We start from the raw sequence: 19,408 nt of genomic DNA, 5'->3' as shown, positions 1-19,408 counted from the left end.
AAAGGCTGCCTTTAACTGAGCGAACGCTGCTACAGCTTCGGAGGACCAATGACTTGGGTCAGAACCCTTCTTGGTTAGGGCAGTAATGGGTGCCACGATGGTAGAGAATCCCTTTATGAATTTCCGGTAGCAATTTGCAAAGCCCAGAAATCATTGTACCGCTTTTAAGGAAAGAGGCTGAGTCCAGTCCCGGATGGCAGTGAGTTTCTCTGGATCCATACGAAGCTCCGTGCCCGAAATGATGTAACCAAGAAATGGAATAGAAGGAACCTCAAAAGTACATTTGGAAATCTTGCCATAAAGATGATTCTCTCGCAATCGAAGAAGTACCTCTTTGACCTGTATTCTGTGCTCTGTGAGATTTTTAGAAAATATCAGAATGTCATCCAAATATACCACTACACTTAGGTATAGCATATCCCGAAAGACTTCGTTAATGAATCCCTGGAAGACGGCAGGGGTGTTGCTGAGGCCAAACGGCATTACCAGATACTCGTAATGCCCGTCCCTGGTATTGAAGGCCGTCTTCCATTCGTCCCCCTGTCGGATACGTATCAAATTATAAGCTCCCCTTAAATCAAGCTTGGTGAAAACTCGGGCTCCGCGAACTCTATCAAAAAGCTCCGTAATGAGCGGCAAAGGATACTTATTCTTAATAGTGACATCATTTAGACCACGATAGTCAATACATGGTCTCAGCCCTCCGTCCTTCTTCTTCACAAAAAAGAAACCCGCCCCCGCCGGTGAAGTAGAGGGGCGGATGAATCCTTTCTGTAGATTAGACTTGATATAGTCCGACATAGCTTGTGTCTCGGGCAATGATAAGGGATAAGTGCGACCCCGAGGTGGCATTTTCCCGGGAATGAGCTCAATGGGGCAGTCCCAGGGTCTATGCGGTGGTAGCTGATCACCGCTTGCTCCAAGAACACGTCAGAAAACTCCCGATAGGCCTCCGGAATGAGCCCTTCATCTGACTTGGAAGATACACGGAGCGGATAGACTGGGGTGAGACAATTTGAATGACAAAAAGAACTCCAAGATGTTATTTGTGTCGAACTCCAGTCGACGTGAGGGTTGTGAAGTTTAAGCCAAGGAAGGCCAAGAACCAGATCGTGGGGCATCTCCCGAATCACTAGGAACTCTAGGTGTTCTTGATGCAGAGCTCCCACTTGCAGTTTGATTGGTACTGTACAACTTGAAATCAGACCGTTAGAAATTTGGGTACCATTGATAGCAGTCAACGTAATAGGTCATTCGACCGACCGTAGCTGACAACCCAGATCCTGGGCACAGGAAAGGGAAATAAAATTCCCTGCAGCCCCTGAGTCCAGCAGAGCCTTAATGGGTTTGGCTATTGACTCGGAGAACAGAGACACGGAGAGTAAACAGTCCACTGGCGGAGAAGGTTTAGAGGAAACTCCTAGCTCGACTCCTCTGGAACAAGCTAGGACTGCCCGTTTCCCGGGCGAGACTTGCAAAACTTGAGAAAGTGATCCGCGGCTCCACAGTAGAGGCAGAGTCTACCCTCACGACGACGCTGACGTTCTTCTGGGGACAGGCGGGATCGATTAATCTGCATGGGTTCATCAGGACTTGGAATAATCGTTTGCTTAGACGGAAGAGATCGGACCCTTGATCGATCTGACCGACTACGTTCGCCACCTCGTTCCTGCATGCGAAGATCCACCTTTACACAGAGCGAGATCAACTGTTCTAAAGAATCCGGCAAATCTCTAGTGACCAACTCGTCCTTTAGACGATCGGAGAGCCCGTTCCAAAAGGCAGCCCGAAGGGCATCATTATTTCAGCGCAGTTCTGAGGCTATGGTCTGAAAATGAATCACATACTGTCCCACTGAACGAGAGCCTTGTCGGACATGAAGCAAGTCTGCAGAGGCAGCGGTCGTCCTGCCGGGCTCATCAAAGATCCTCCGGAATGACGTAATGAAATTGGTGTAACTAGAAACCATTGGATCAGATCGCTCCCATAACGGAGACACCCAATCCAACGCTGAACCCTCGAGCAAAGAAATAATGTATGCCACCTTGGACCGATCAGTAGGGAAGTTATGTGAAAGCAGTTCAAAATGTACCTCGCACTGATTGAGAAAACCACGGCAATTCTTTGGATTCCCATTATAGCGAGAAGGAGTAGGGAGCTGAAGGCGTGACCTGGTTCCAGAGGAGGATGGAATATTACTGGAGACAGCCACTGGAGCGGGTACTGGAGCTGGGGCCGGTACTACTGAAGCCAGAGAAGTCTGAATTTGATCCAGCCGGCCAGATAATTCCTGGAGATAATGCATCACCTGGCCCTGTGCTGCTTCCTGACTTTGTACTCGAGAAATCAAGTCCTGGATGCTACTTGCCTCTGGGCTCCGATCCCCCGGATCCATGAGGCCTGAGTATACTGTCACTGACCTAGGTTGGGGGTGTTGTGAACTCGGGGGTTCTCCCGATGGTAGGGGAGAGGAACCGCAGTTGGGTCGGAACAGGGATGGCTTGATATAGGTCTTCCTCATACAGGACTCTGACAGAAAAGCTTGGTGAAAATATTAAAGGACTTTATTGCAGGAAGAGAGCAACACAATGTCACATAACAGAGAAGGAGCGTATGGAGAAATGTCCAGGAAGTACTTGTGAGTGATGGTAAAAGATACTGGTGACTGAAGAACTTGAGAGCGGTGGTTAAAAGACACTGATGATTTGAAGAACTTGAGAGCGGTGGTTAAGACTCTGATAATTTGAAGAACTTGTGAGCGGTGGTTAGAGACACTGATCATTTGAAGAACTTGAGAGCGGTGGTTAAAGACACTGATGATTTGAAGAACTTGAGAGCGGTGGTTAAAGACACTGATGATTTGAAGAACTTGAAAGCGGTGATTAAAGACACTGATGATTTGAAGAACTTGTGAGCGGTGGTTAAAGACACTGATGATTTGAAGAACTTGTGAGTGGTGGTTAGAGACACTGATGATTTGAAGAACTTGAGAGCGGTGATTAAAGACACTGATGATTTGTATAACTGGAGAGCGAGGGTTAAAGACACTGAGGACTTGTATAACTTGAGAGCGAGGGTTGAAGAAACTGAGGACTTGTATAACTTGAGAGCGACGTTTAACCTGTAGCCCACGCTGACTCCAAGGAAGCACTGGTGACTAGAGCGCAGTGGAACCCAGCAGCGGCTGGGAACGCTGGAAGCTGTGCAACAACTGACACCTGGAAATGCCGGAGACACTGGGGTATGCTGCAGAGAGATCTGCCGAGGACAGAAGCACTGGCATCCACTTCAGAGGAAAAGACGATACTCAGGCGCCGAGGCGCTGCCCGGCGTCTGCCTTTGAATCTCCCGCCTCTGCTGGATTGGCGGAACAGTCTGATGACGTCACCTGCTCCCCGCCCACGTGATGCCGGGTGTCATGGCGGCACCCCTGTCGGGGAACCGCCGGGAGCCGCGCCAGCCAAGCACCGGAGCCCGTGGACCACCACAGGCGGAGGCCGCAACACAGACCAGCAGGCACACACGGGTAAGCGCGGTGAACGCCGCTTATGGCGTGTGATAATCTGCTCAGGGAACACGGTTGGATCCTGAATCTTCCAAAATCACATTTGGAGCAGACCAGGAGGTTGTCTTTTCTGGGAATGATCCTCGACACGGAAGGGTGTTTCTCCCAGAGGAGAAAGCATTGGTAATACAAACAATGGTCCGGGATGTCCTGTAGCCAGCCTGGGTTTCGGTTCATCAGTGCATTCGCCTTCTGGGGAAGACGGTGGCCTCTTACGAGGTTCTGCAGTACGGAAGGTTTCATGCTCGGCCCTTCCAACTGGATCTCCTGGACATGTGGTCGGGATCTCATCTACACATGCACCAGAGAATACGTCTGTCACCGAAAGCCAGGATTTCACTCCTCTGGTGGCTGCAACTACTTCACCTTCTGGAGGGCCGCAGGTTCGGGATTCAGGACTGGGTCCTTCTAACCACGGATGCAAGTCTCCGGGGCTGGGGCGCAGTCACTCAGGGGGAAACCTTCCAAGAACGGTGGTCAAGCCTGGAATCCAGCCTTCCAATAAACATTCTAGAACTAAGAGCCGTCTACAACGGTCTTCTCCAAGCGGCCCATCTTCTGTGCGATCGAGCCATTCAAGTGCAGTCGGACAATGTAACGTCAGTGGCTTACATAAACCGACAGGGTGGAACGAAGAGCAGAGCTGCAATGTCAGAGGTAACAAGAATCATCCTCTGGGCAGAAAAACATGCGTTGGCGCTGTCAGCAATCTTCATTCTGGGAGTAGACAACTGGGAAGTGGACTTCCTCAGTAGATACGATCTCCATCCAGGAGAGTGGGGACTCCATCCGGAGGTATTCACGGAGGTAACAGATCTTTGGCGTGTACCTCAAATAGACATGATGGCCTCTCGTCTCAACAAGAAGCTTCGATGCTATTGTTCCAGGTCGAGGGACCCTTAAGACGTGGCAGTGGATGCCCTAGTGACTCCGTGGGTGTTCCAGTCGGTGTACGTGTTTCCTTCACTTCCAATCATTCCAAGAATTCTAAAAATCATAAGGAGAACAAGAGTTCAGGCAATCCTCATTGCTCCGGACTGGCCAAGAAGGGCTTGGTACGCAGATCTTCTGTATCTACTGCTTGAAGAGCCGAGGCCTCTGCCTCTTCGGGAGGACCTGCTGCAGCTTGGGTCATTCGCTTATCAACACTTACCATGGCTACGTTTGACGGCATGGAGGTTGAACGCCAGATATTAGCTCGGAAGGGTATTCCGAACATGGTTATTCCTACCCTGATACAGGCTAGGAAAGGAGTAACGTATGTATCTTGGTGTGAGTCCAAGAAGTTTCCTATGGTGGAGTTTCAACTGGGACGGTTTCTCTTCCTGCAAGCAGGTGTGGATATGAGCCTGAGGTTGGGATCCTTTAAAGGTCCAGATTTCGGCCCCATCCATTTTCTTCCAGAAATAGTTGGCTTCCCTCCCTGAGGTTCAGACTTTTCTGAAAGGGAGCTCTGCACATCCAGCCTCCCTTTTGTACCACATACGGCGCCCTGGGATCTTAACATGGTGTTACAGTTCCTGCCGGAGGTTGAGGTCAAATTTCTCACGTGGAATGCTGTCACTTTGTTGGCCTTAGCTTCTGCTAGACGTGTGTCAGAGTTGGGGGCTTTGTCTTGTAAGAGCCCCTACTTGATCTTCCATGAAGATAGAGCTGAGATCCGGACACGCCAGCAGTTCCTTCCGAAGGTTGTGTTGGCATTTCATATCAACCAACCTATTGTGGTGCCAGTTGCTACTGACTCCCCAATTTCATCAAAGTCCTTGGATGTTGTAAGGGCTCTGAAAATCTATGTGAAGAGGACTGCTCGTCACAGAAATCGGACTCTCTGTTTGTCCTGTATGATCCCTAAAAACTTGGGTGTCCTGCTTCTAAGCAGACGATCTCTCGCTGGATCAGGTTCACTATCCAGCATGCGGATTCTACGGCAGGATTACCGTGTCCTACGTCTGTTAATGCCCACTCTACTCATAAGGTGGGTTCTTCCTGGGCGGCTGCCCGTGGTGTCTCGGCTTTACAGCTTTACAGCTTTGCAAGGTTCTACAAGTTGAATACTTAGGCCGCTGAGGACCTAAAGTTTGGTCAATCAGTTCTGCAGGAGTCTCCGCGCTCTCCCTTCCATTCTGGGAGCTTTGGTACATCCCCATGGTACTAATGTGGACCCCAGCATCCTCTGGGATGTAATATAATTAATAATAATTCATAATAATAATAATAATAATAATAATTTTATTTATATAGCGCTCTTTCTCCAATAGGACTCAAGGTGCTTAACAGATACATAGCATAATATAGTACAGAAAAGAATGAAGCACATTTTCATAAAATACAGAAGCATGAAGATACTAAAAGGGACACTATGGAAATGCTTGAGTAAACTGGAAAGTCTTGAGTCTACTTTTGAAGGATTCTATAGTTGGGGCCTCTCGCACTGTGCGGGGAAGTGAGTTCCATAGAGTCGGAGCCGCATGACTAAAAGCTCGACCCCCAGATGAGTTACGGGAGATTCTAGGTACTGCTAAAAGTCCTTCATCTACAGATCGCAGTAATCGAGTGGGGCAGTATGGGGTCAGAAGCTGCTTCAGGTACCTTGGGCCCTGGTCATGTAATACTTTGAAACTCAGTAAGCCAATCTTGAAGATGATTCGCCATCTTACAGGCAGCCAGTGAAGGGAGTAGAGGATGGGTGTTATGTGGCTAGAACGGGGCTGGTTGGTTAACAGCCTGGCAGCTGTGTTTTGCACCAGCTGTAAGCGTTGCAATTCTTTCTCTGGGAGACCAAGGTAGAGGGCATTACAGTAGTCTAATCGAGATGATGTAAGAGAAAATAGGATTTTAATTACTTACCGGTAAATCCTTTTCTCGTAGTCCATAGAGGATGCTGGGCACCCGTCCAGCGCTTTGTGATCCTGCAGTGGTTACTTAGTTCAGTACTGCTTAGTTCTTGGTTAAGTACTGTTTTGTTACTTGGTTAAGTAATATTGTTCAGCCGTTGCTGATGTTTCAAGCTAGTTAGCTTGGTTTGCCTTGTGTGTGAGCTGGTGTGAATCTCGCCACTATCTGTGTAAAATCCTTCTCTCAAAGTTGTCCGTCTCTTCGGGCACAGTTTCTAGACTGAGTCTGGTAGGAGGGGCATAGAGGGAGGAGCCAGCCCACACTCTCAAATTCTTAAAGTGCCAGTGGCTCCTAGTGGACCCATCTATACCCCATTGTACTAATGTAGACCCCAGCATCCTCTACAGACTATGAGAAAAGGATTTACCGGTGGGTAATTAAAATCCTATTTTTTCCCAATTGTAAAGTACTGCATAGTATGTTGGTGCTATATACCATAAATGTTAATTATGTAGAAACAGGTCTATATGTGACATGACTTACATTCATATCAGGTATGCATAGAAAGGCAATAAAAATGAATGCATATAAATGTACACAGCACTCGAATAAAAAATTAGCCTTTAATGTCTGAAATCAGTATTTAACATGTATTCAAACAAATTGTGCATTCACAATTTGTATAGAAGTGCACTCAGAAAATTTTGCATCTACAAAAGTAGCATTATAAAACATTTCTATGGTATTTACAGCATTGCCGGGTTTTCTTATATGTAACCATTTTAGAAATGTATCACTGAATGACATGCAATTTAATATAATGCTATTGTAATACTAAAAAACAGTTCCAGAGCTTTTCAGTTTTTTACCTGAAAAAAAATATTACTACCGCTGCTATTGAAATATGTCCAACATAGTTTTGTAAGTGCTGCTTACAATTAGTTGGAAATCATTTATTTAGATATCAGTTGAGTGTTTCATATTATGACAATGGCTATATCACTGCAGTCCCTTACATTTTAGTAGCTTTTGAGCTATTTTATGTCCTGTTTGTCTGTTTCCAAGCAAAGCCAAGTACAAAATGTCAAAAATCACATTTATATATGAAAAATTGCTTACAACCTTTACTTTCTTTTACTGTTGATACATTTCCCTTTTCAAACCACCGGCGAATGACATACACCAATGAGCTTCTCTCTGACCAACACAAACTATTTCCAAATTCACATATGGATGTCACCAAATTAGTCAGACCTCTTGACTCTAAGGCATACTTGCCTACTCTCCCGGAATGGCTGGGAGGCTCCCGAAAATCGGGTGACCCTCCCGGCCCCCCGGAAGAGCAGGCAAGTCTCCCGGAATCAGGGGTCCCCCTGCCAGTCCGCCCACTTAGTGTGTAAAGTGGGCGGTCCGGGCAGTTGATGACGTGATTCTTGCTGAATCGCGTCATCGTAGCAACGCCCCCTGCAGTGTAATGCCGGGGATCGTGGCATTACAGAGTGGGGGGCGTGGCTTAAAGGATGTGCCACCGAAACTCTGCCCCCATCCCGCCCCTGATCCACCCCCGTCCTGCCTCCCGGTCCACCTCCTCCCCACCTCCCCTGCGCCCTTGCTGAGTCAACCTGGCTGCTCTCTCCCGCAGAGAGCAGCCAGAATGTCGGCAAGTATGCTCTAAGGCAGCAGGACTTCATGAAGTGAAGTTTTATTAGAGCTGCTGATGAACAAGCAGACAGGCAGTAGTCATCTGAAAACTACAGCTATGGGCAATTATTTTTGTTTATCACACCTATTTTGGGGCCAGACACAATGGTAATGGGCTACTGCAAGATAAAGACTGTGCGTCTTATGCGTTACACGAAAGTCTGAATGATGATGCATCATGTGATTTGTAGCTAACGATGCATGCATTGCAGCTTACATACAGTATGCATTTCATAAGCATGCTAGGAGCGATTGTAAGAAATACCGTATGCATCTCAGCCATTTCTCACGGATGGCTGATATACTAGGTGGCAACTGAGAGGTAACGGGACATTCACACAATAGAGAAACATTCCGTGGGCGTTTACCCAGAGATGCCACCTATACATATGCACAAGTCGCACCATTTTAAGAATCATCTTCTGCGCCTAGCATGGGGTAACATAGTAACATAGTATCTAAGGTTGAAAAAAGACAATTGTCAATCGGGTTCAACTTATTTGAGGTCTCCTATGCACGATTATTTTGTATAAAATTTTGACTGAAGTTGCTGACTGCCATTCCGATTAACCCCTCTTTTTTATAATAACCATAGTGCGTGACTATGCCCCGTAACCCTGGATATCCTTATCCATTAGGAATTTATCTAACCCATTCTTAAAGGTGTTGACTGAGTTGGCCATTACAACTCCCTCAGGCAGGGAATTCCAAACACGTATCGTACTTACCGTAAAAAAGCCTTTACGCCGTATTGTGCGGAATCTCCTCTCCTCTAACCTGAGCGAGTGTCCACGAGTTCTCTGTGTTGATCTAACCAAAAACAGGTCCTGCGCAAGATCTGTATATTGTCCCCTTATATATTTGTAAAAGTTGATCATGTCCCCTCTTAATCTCCTCTTTTCCAGTGTAAACATGCCTAGTCTTGCAAGCCTTTCCTCGTATTCCAGCATCTCCATACCCTTAATTAGTTTGGTCACCCGCCTTTGAACCTTTTCTAGCTCCAGGATATCCTTTTTGTCGTAAGGTGCCCAGAATTGTACACAGTATTCAAGGTGTGGCCTCACAAGTGATTTATATAACGGGAGTATAATACTCTCGTCCCTAGCATCAATTCCCCGTTTTATGCATGCTAATATCTTATTAGCCTTCTTTGCTGCAGTCCTACTTTGGGTACTACTGCTTTGTTTGCTATCTATGAGGACACCTAAGTCCTTTTCCAGTACTGAATCCCCTAATTTTACCCCATTTAGTAGGTAGGTGTTATTTTTGTTCTTGTTACCACAGTGCATTACCTTACACTTGTCTGTATTGAAGCGCATTCTCCATTTCGCTGCCCAAGCTTCTAATTTAACTAAGTCATTCTGAAGCGACTCAGCACCCTCCTCCGCATTTATATCTTTACACAATTTGGTATCATCTGCAAAAATTTACACCATGCTCTCTAGACCTTCTGTTAGGTCGTTAATGAAAATATTGAACAATAGCGGTCCTAATACTGAGCCTTGCGGCACACCACTTAGCACTTCAGTCCAAGTTGAAAAAGATCCATTAACCACAACGCGCTGCACCCTATTATCTAACCAGTTTTTGACCCAAGTGCATATTGTGCTTCCTAGCCCTGATTCTTGTAGCTTGTAGATAAGTCTCATGTGTGGCACAGTATCGAACGCTTTGGCAAAATCTAAAGAGATTACATCCACCTCTTTACCCTGATCTAGGTTTGCGCTTACTGTTTCATAAAAGCCAAGTAAGTTGGTTTGACAGGATCTGTCCTTCATAAACCCATGTTGATTCCTTTTAATGACCTTATTGACTTCAAGGAACTTCTGAATACTATCTCTTAGAATACCTTCCAATACTTTCCCCACTATAGATGTGAGTGCCATACTAGTGATGAAGGCTACTCTTGGGACTGTAGAGCTCTGTCCACTCTAATCTGTCCTCAATGCTGCTGCCCAGGTCATCTTTGTCTCCAAATATTCTTCATCTGCCTCCCCTCTACTATAAGACCTACACTGGCTCCCCTTCCCTTCGGAAAGCAATTCAACTTCTCACACTCACTTACAAACCCTTACCCAATCCTTTCCTATTTACATCTCTGACATTATCTCCCTACTTTGTTCCACAAATGAATGTTGCCTTTCCTCCAAACTGATTAATTCCACTCCCACCAGACTCTTGTGACTCCATATAAATAAAGCATAACAATAATAATAATGATATTATTATTATTATTATAATCATCAACAACAATAGTTCTACTTTAATGGTGTCCAGTTTATACTAGGGCACGTTAAAATACTCCTCTCCATCCCTCCAGAATATGCTTCTTCAGGTATACACCCCATCCTCCCAACACACACACACACACACACACACACACACACACACACACACACACACACATAGTACGAGGATGTTAGAGTTAGTGCTGCACTTAATGCTTCGAGCTGCGCTTCTGTGTCAGTGACAGGGTGGGAGTGTGGCACCCAATCAGTGACCCTGATTAGCAGTAACCAACAGCATCACAGTACAATGTAGGCAAATGGTGTGGTAGGTTTTGGAAATAAACACACAATCTCTTCTCCTTTGTCATTGAGGAAGGGAGATTGTTTAATATAAGAACCAATATCATTTGGTATTTAGTACAGGGGCACAGGAAAAAAATGAAAACACAATATCAAACAGTATTTTAAGCACCAACCAAATGTTTGTGCTCTAGGCCACCACCTAATGGTAGTGCTGACCCTAGAATATACTTTTTCACTGAAAATCCACCCTATGTGACCATGAGTCTGTGAGGATAATACACATACAGTGCTGGAAATTTTGCAATCTCATACATTGGTCCCACCTTTCGGAATACAATGTTCTAAAGATAATGTACAGGGGGGTTTGCTCTGCACACAGAAGGGTCTATTCTGGGAGCAGAGAGTGTGTCATGGGACACCCCTGTATCTCATGACTCCGGAGCTAGTACTATCTACTGAGAGCTCAGTAACCATAATATAGACAGAGTCGGGATGACCTACAGAGGACAAGGGGATTCTCAGTTGGGCCCCACTTACTGAGGGCTCTATCCCCTCATATAATGTCAGGTTCCTGACTGTGCACTCAAATGATACATTGTTATTCTATTAGAGGGTCAGTTACCTGCTGGAGCAGGAACATGGATGAATATGGGTGCTTGGTTTGTTTCTATAGAAACTACCCCAAGATTTGCCCTCCTGACAATCAAAATTAATGGTTAGATTACAAATCTAGTGTTTTCTTTTATGAAAATAACATTTAATATAACATATTACAAACTAAAAATTTAGTTGTAAAAAAAATAGAGTAACACACACTTATGTCATCAGTGGTAACAACTTAAATTAATGAAACAATTAAACATGTTTTTATTTTTTATTACAGTGTAATGTATTTGGGCTTTACTAGACCTAATGCAGTTTTTATTGAGTTTTAGACACTGGCTTGTGTGTATGGGGCTTTCCCTCCATGACTAAACAGGGCAGTAATGTGGTATATATAGACTGGATCACCATAACATGCTGTGTTATTGTTCATATGATACATTGCCAGGACTGTGGTGTATTTACTACAGTACATAATCTGGTAGATTATTCTGCATGAACTCTCAGTATTTGCTATATATATTTATAAAGAGGCACAGATAATGCACTGAATTAGGCTATTATGTAGGCAATATTCTCCCTAATGGCTGACCAAGCCTCTGTGGTGACTGGCCACATCCCATCTGGTGGCTAGTTACAAACCTTAGGCATAGGTCCCTACCACTGCCCTTCATGCCCCAGTCCAACACTGAATATAGAAATCTATTCAATAGGCACTTCTTTGCGGGAGATTATTTTATTTGGGGCACAGACCACTTGCCTTCTCTGCTTATTTATCTTATATATTCAAAAATAATTCATCAACAGATAGGGGTCTATTTAAAAGCTTTTCACTTTGTAAGTATCTCCTTATTTACATTGTTAAAATCCACCACCCAGCTCACTGTCAGTGAAGCCAGAAGCAGTCCGTGACTGCACTGGCTTCACTGTGACTGGCAGGATCTTCCTATTGGAAGTCCTACCTGGCAGTCACAGACACTATAAGCAATCCCATTGGGAGGTGCTTACTTCCTCCAGGACTGCCAGACCGGGCTGCAATAGGCAGAGTGCTGTAGGAAGCCAGCTCCCTGACTCGTCAGACATAGCCGGCTTCTATGGGCTGCAGCTGATGCAGTCCATAGAAGCCGTGGTTTGGACATGTGCTGTGCCGTCGCCGCCCGGCGTCTGTAAACTGCACATAGCACAGGCACCAGGACCCAGGCGGCAGCGGGGACAAGGAGGGGAGGACCGGCAACATTGCCAGCGTCAGCCCTCCTCCTCCAACTATGTAGGAGCTGTCACTGCTGATTTATATTTTTGAAGTGTTGGGTCAGCCCTTACATTAAAGGTCTGTCCTGGTCAGGAGATTCTGCATTTGCATTTGTGAAAGATGTCTGCATGCTCCAGCGTGATCCACATTAGATTAATTCAGATCAACGCTGAACAGGGAGCTGGCCAAGGAGAGCAGAGAAAAGTGGTCTGGCCAGGAGAGCGGGGAGCTGGCAGAAGAGTGGAAAAAATGGAGCCTGCCATCGCAGTGGAAAAAAGCATGAAAAAAACTGCCTCTTGCCTGCTTTTCTCCATTTCTACAGGTAAGAAGACACCAACGCCATCTAGAGATGGGGTCAGATTTGTGACAAATGGGGTTAGATAAATGACAAATTTTACATACTTGCAGAAATAATAGTTTAGGCCTCCAATGACAATGCTGGAATAAATCCTATTTCAGTTTGTTTAATAGACCACACAGCCATAGCAATAGCCTTTTTGATATTTAACGTTTTAGACTGGTCCCACTCTGTCCATTTTTGCAGCACTTTGTATTGCATTTAAAATGTGTGTGATGTAAACTCATAGCGTATCTCCATAAGGGGGTGACATACTCTATCTCTAGCTGCTTTTCTTACCTATGTACATTGTATGGATTAATTCTAGGGAAAGTCTAAGGCACTACCTCAGACTGTGGGTAAATCCAAACACTGTACTCCCAAATCACAGTCTGCTAGATACTCTCCTTTCATACAAAAAGGGGAAAGGGGGTGGGGAAGGGGAAGAAGGGAGAGGAGATTCTGCACAGGAATAATTTATAGTATATATTAACCTGCAATCAAATGGTATGCTATGGGTATCACAAAATGACGGCAATATTTGGGTGTTGGTGGTGCTCCCAATAGTCAGAAAATAGTATACTAAGAAGGACAAAATTACCCTTCTGATCAATCAGTCAGGTAACAGAGAAGACTCTTTCTTTTGGGCACACTTATACCAAAAAAATAGGTCTGCTAACCTAAAATATAACTTTTATTGATCTACCTTAAAAAATACTACAGACAAGACAACAACCAAAAAACACATCCATGTAAGTGATATTTTTATCACCTCGTGTGTATGGATTAGGGTGGTGTAAATTATTTCATCCCCCTAATTTCAGTCATGAGATGATTTTATTAACAGCTGAAAATTCTACTAATAGTGTAAATAATCTACACTTAGCAATTAGTGGTAGTACATGGGACTAACCCCACTGAAAATCAGTTTTGCTTATCCAAGCTTGGTGAATTTTATTTACATGCAGGGGCGGATTGGCCATAGAACTCACCAGGAAGATTTCTGGTAGGCTGACATATCTGTGGCCTGTTTTGTGTGTTGTCATGTGGCTCCACACCCCACATGAGAGGTAGCCCACCATACTCAGTATACTGCATTGTCCCCATTCATTCTGTTATTCCATCTCAGCAGTACAGCAACTTCCATGGCTACACAATATGTTATACCTCTTGTGCTGCCCATGTCTGGCCACTTCTACAATATTTTACAGGGCCATTTTTAGTTTCCAATCTGCCCTGGTTTCAGACACAATTGCAGCAAAAGAAGAATGAAAGGCCGCAATTGCGTAGAATCAGGCCCTTTGAGTAGAGATCTGCACTCTCTCATCAGACCGCACCCCCATTAGGTCTGCTTCCATAAATTTCCCAGGGTGGTTTTTCATCCTAATCCATCTCTGTTTTTATGTTACATATATATTCAATTTTATTCCCCTAGGTATATTCTACCATATGGGAATTATACATATGGATTTATTGACGAACAGAGCGGTTTTTGAGAAATTTTAGGACTGATTCGTCCTAGATAGTACTGAGCGATTTTAATTAATCACCTCAGATCAGAATTATTAGTACATGTTTTTACTGCATAAGGGGGTAAATGTATTAAGAAAGCTTTTTTTCCCCCATCACATCCATTCCTTAGATATACCCCTGCCAGACCTGGGTTGTGCAGAGCCACCTCTGGTGCGGAATGTCCAATTGGGTGGTGTGGTTACAGGGGTAGTGGTGTGGCGTACTGTTATTGGATGTGCTGGGGTTACCTTCTGGTAAGCATGCTAAATGTTGGGTACCCATACTCAAAATGGTTGCCTTAAGGTCCCAGGCAGTATTAGTCTGGAACTCGAGCATTCTCAGGAAGGTGTCCTGGTACCTATATATTGGAATCACTAATCTGGTCTAGGCTGTTGTGACGCTGATAGCTTCAGCCTTTATACCTGTTAAGCTGCGATTGTGCCTGCATATATTTTTATTAAAGTTTGGCAGTTTCTGCACTTGGGTTGTTAGAAGTGCCAGCTGCTGAACTTGACAATCAGACAGACTTTGCCAAAAATGATTTTCTGACTGGACAGAAGGAGGCCTAGAACTTATTTGAGGTTGTGGAGTGTGTGCCTTGGGGGTGGTTGGCATTGGTTGGGTCATGGGATACAGTTGCAGTGTTATCATCTCCTTTTCTGCCTCTAAAGGGTTGACATCTGCCACTGGATCCACAGATTGTGCTTCCTTGTCTCCAGAACCTCAAGTGGGTATGTATTGGATATGTATTGTTGGCAGAATCAAACTTGCAATATCCACATAGTATTCTACTAACTTTGTGTGAATACACAAAAATAGGCCGTTTGTTAACCTACTTGCCTGGCAGGGTCACGTCATTTGCGACCACACTAGGCAGTGTGTTATCTGATCTGGTCGCAAACAATGTGACCAGTCAGAAACACAAAGTGGTCAGAATTTTCCTGCAGGTGCTGCTCTCATAGGGACCTCCCATCCTCTCTGCTTCCTGGTAACCTCCCCTCATTGCTGATCAGTCTGCACAGCAAGACCCCCCACCCGGTGGCTGCACAGAGGAGCATCCACCTGGGAAATGTACATTAACCCCCCCCCCCCCTCCATCCCCCCAGTGTGTACCTTGCAATCAAAAGTAACCGAAAATTCAAAGTTGCAATGTTATAATGGTGATGATCCAATGCTCAAATTAAATAAAAAAACAATAAAAAAAGTTTTGATTTATTTTATAAAAGTGTTTTAGATAAGTTTAAAAACATGTTCTTCAATGAATACACTCATTTTTTTTTTTTTTATTACAATTTCTGAGTGGATTTTTGAAGAAAAAAAAAAGTTGTAAATGGTTAAAAAAACACCAGTGTGGCCTACATTGCACCCTCTATTTTTCCAAATTTATCTTTCTCTAAATACAATGTATAAGCACATTATTGTCATACTTGTTGTCTGGCTTGTTTGAAGAAAAACGTTGGCCTGAATCACCTCTAACCCCTGCAAAGCTACTGATTTAGTCTTCAGAAAATTTGCAAGTGTGGTAGTGTTGCAAGTGGGGAATTAGGGCCAGAAGGACCTACAAAACAAACATTGAACCAATCACGATTTGCGACCAAGCTTTGGATTTTAATATGAAAGACAAAGACTTTTCTCAAAATACTTTACCTGACTCTCCTCATCCGCAGCCTCGAGCTGGCTTCTGTCAAAGGAGCTGGGGGTTGTGCTCTGAATTGGAAACAACATGTGAAACATTAATATATCTGCCTTGTGATTATGCAAACCATGCTTTTTCTGTACAGTAAAAAGCATTCATACAGTAGTGTCCTTTTATGCTGTGGCTAAAATGCACACAACCCGTGGCATTATAGCGAGGTATACGCTCCCGCTATGCTCACTTTACAGTGGGTTGTCAGTCGCCATCCATTGATTTGAATGGGAGCCAGCTGCGATGTGTATGCATTTGGCATGCCTTCTGTGTTGTGGGTAATTTAAAAACCTGTCAGGTAGAATATGACTGGTTGCTCCTGGCAACATGGGCAAGGGACAACCTTTCTAAAACTTAGTCAATAACCTAGAAGAACTGCAAAGTTCAGAGGTGGGACAACACTATTAGCCCATACATGCCAGTGCAATGCTGCAACATTGTTAGAAGTGTGCAATCCATAATTAAGAAGCACAAAACAGGCAGCAGTGTAATAATACTTTACAGTAGAATATGGTTGTTTTTCAGGGCCACAAGTTCTTACACAACACAAACAGGCAGTATTTAGCACAACATGGGCACTCACCAGGCTGCCTGTGGGCATCGGTGGCACGCACGTGAATGCAGGTGATGACCTCTGGTGGTATAATGATCCTCAATGGCTCCTCACATTCAAGATAGTCAGCCTGGTAAGGAGAGCCAACACCCATCTGCCATATTGCTCTGGGCTCCTTGGCCATATTGTCATTCACCCTTCTTTAAATGTTGCTGAACCTCTTTTTTACAATGGTCAGCTGTAGTGCGTGCAGCCAGGCAGCCACATATCAAATCATGGGATTTCATCACTTCTGTGACCAATGCCATTCTCCAGAAACGTGAAATAACATTCCACCCAGTTTTGGTCCTACTCCGCTCGGTTTTACCCATACTGTACATGGTACCAACTATGTTGCAGTATTAATGCCATATACTGTACAGTATGTACAGTATACAAAACAGACTTTGCTATTGGCAATAACAATAATATACTGCAAATCTGTGTGTATCTAGCAAATAAATGCATGAGGATTTTGTTCATATTTTGATAAAAACATTTAAGATTGCAGCCTGTCGTCAAGGAACTCAAATTCTCTGCAAATCTCTACACTAGCATATATGCCTACCACACCATTACATTGTAGTTAAATGTACTCACCTCTCAGCTACAGAGGGTAACAGTTATACAAGGGCTAGCTTGTAAGTCACACCCATCCAGCCCTTTTGTAGCCTTGAATGAAAGCAGCCATGATATTATAGACAAAATCTTTAAACAAAACAGAAAAGAAATATGTCAGCGATTGGCTTTACCCATTTTGTACATGGTACTAGCTGCGTGGCAGTATTAATGTCATATGGTATATGTACACTATATATATATATATATATATATAAAGGAGCTTCGAGGGGTATATTTTACTCCATCACCAGCAGTGGTAATTTCTTCACCAAGCCTTATATGTTGAGTGATGAATCATGCAACAAATTTTTCTCCTAGCACACATGCATTTTTTGCTAATAAAACAAATTACAACACATTTTTGCACCGAGTAGGTACACTAGGTTGATGTCTTATTTTGCTAGCACAACTGTGTACATCAGACAGCACTAACATGATTACTTATTGTTTTTCGATAATTGTCCTGTTGTCTTGGAGCCCAGTTTAACTCATTGTGCTCCAGCAGTTCACACTAACATTTTTTTAAACAATGTATTCTTGCTATACGTGTGTATTTTGCCAGCTGGATCCCATTTTTATCTTCTGTATTGCATGTATTGTCTTGTTTTACTGTATTTGTATTAGGGACGTGCAGCCCTCCCACATCCAGCTCCGGCCAATGGGTTTTGGCAGAGCGATTGCCATGGCAACCTCTAGGGAGCAGCTGGATGATGTCATCAATGGGCACCAACCCTACATCCCCACCCCTGTGGATGGCCATGCTGACTGGTGAGAGCACATGTCCTCGGGTTATAAGGTAAGATTTTGTACACTGTGTATTCACTTATGCTTGAAAAAGGGGATTAATTCTCAGAAAGGTTGCACAATAAATTGCACTAATTGAAATAAGCCTTGGAGTGTTGTGCATTGACTCACCTTGCAAAGTTTGATCATCACAGGATTTTATATATATATATATACACACACACACACACACACACACACACACACACACACACACACACTTCACATTTTGCCTGTATGTCTCTATGTACTGTATACAGTATATTCAGAGTAAGTCTGTATGTATATCTGGTGTCTTGTCGTCCAACATCCATTGCGTATCTTTCTACATGACCACCTTGAATGACTGCTGCCACCTTAATTCATTAGGGAGAACTTTTTTGGTGGGCCTTGATACCATTTATAGTCACTATTTCTACACTCTATCGTACATTTTCAAAGTATTTACATATATTTGTTAAGTAATTTACATATTGTGACTCTGAAAATTGTGTTATAAATTTAGATCTAGTGCCACTATCCCCTGAAGACATTAGTATTTTTGATTAATATTTAGGAATTCCCATTCCCAAAATAAAGGGTGATAAAAAATCAGCCACTCTTGTACGAGGCTAATTATACTTATAGTGACTAATTTTTCATGGAAATATTAACAAAATGAAAGCAGTGTTATTTATTACGACCTTTGACACAATTTTTTTGCTCTTTCCACCATATGCAGCATTTCCAGTTAGACAAAAAGAAGATATAGATTTATCTTTTGTGGGCAGCTGCCAAAATCTGAATGTAGCCTTATACCTCTGAATGTGGCATTCAAATTGGTAGCATTTCTTTCATATTAATTCAGGATTTATAGTAATAGATGATAGATAGATAGATAGATAGATAGATAGATAGATAGATAGATAGATAGATAGATATTATTATTATTATTATTATTAGGTTTTTTTTTAAACAATTTTTTTTTAACAACATCTAGAACCCAAAAGATGATATGCTGTTTCTCAGTCCACTTCATAAAGATAACAGCAATATAAAGTTACAGGTTGAGTATCCCTTATCCAAAATGCTTGGGACCAGAAGTATTTTGGATATCTGATTTGTCCGTATTTTGAAATAATTTCATACTATAATGAGATATCATGGCGATGGGAACTAAGTCTAAGCACAGAATGCATTTATGTTTCATATACACCTTATACACACAGCCTGTAGGTAATTTTAGCCAATATTTTTAATAACTTTGTGCATTAAACAAAGTGTGTGTACATTCACACAATTCATTTATGTTTCATATACACCTTATACACACAGCCTGAAGGTCATTTAATACAATATTTTTAATAACTTTGTGTATTAAACAAAGTTTGTGTACATTGAGCCATCAGAAAA

At 43.4% G+C, this 19,408-nt stretch overlaps 1 long non-coding RNA gene across 5 annotated transcripts in view; it reads right to left on the bottom strand.

Moving 5' to 3' along the window:
- Positions 1–15,528: 15,528 nt before the first annotated feature.
- Positions 15,529–19,408, bottom strand: part of LOC134929260 (uncharacterized) — a 183,419-nt gene continuing 179,539 nt past the window's right edge. For all 5 annotated transcript variants that reach the window (XR_010178423.1, XR_010178424.1, XR_010178422.1 and 2 more), the window contains 3 exons: positions 17,213–17,320; positions 15,981–16,040; positions 15,529–15,891 (listed from right to left, as the gene is read on the bottom strand). This is a non-coding gene — a long non-coding RNA (uncharacterized LOC134929260). The remainder of the gene's footprint in view (positions 15,892–15,980; positions 16,041–17,212; positions 17,321–19,408) is intronic.

Source organism: Pseudophryne corroboree, chromosome 5 (assembly GCF_028390025.1).
Source record: "Pseudophryne corroboree isolate aPseCor3 chromosome 5, aPseCor3.hap2, whole genome shotgun sequence".
NCBI classification, from domain to species: Eukaryota; Metazoa; Chordata; class Amphibia; order Anura; family Myobatrachidae; genus Pseudophryne; species Pseudophryne corroboree.
Note: the sequence above shows the minus strand (reverse complement) of the source record. Positions and strands in the feature narration are given on the sequence as shown.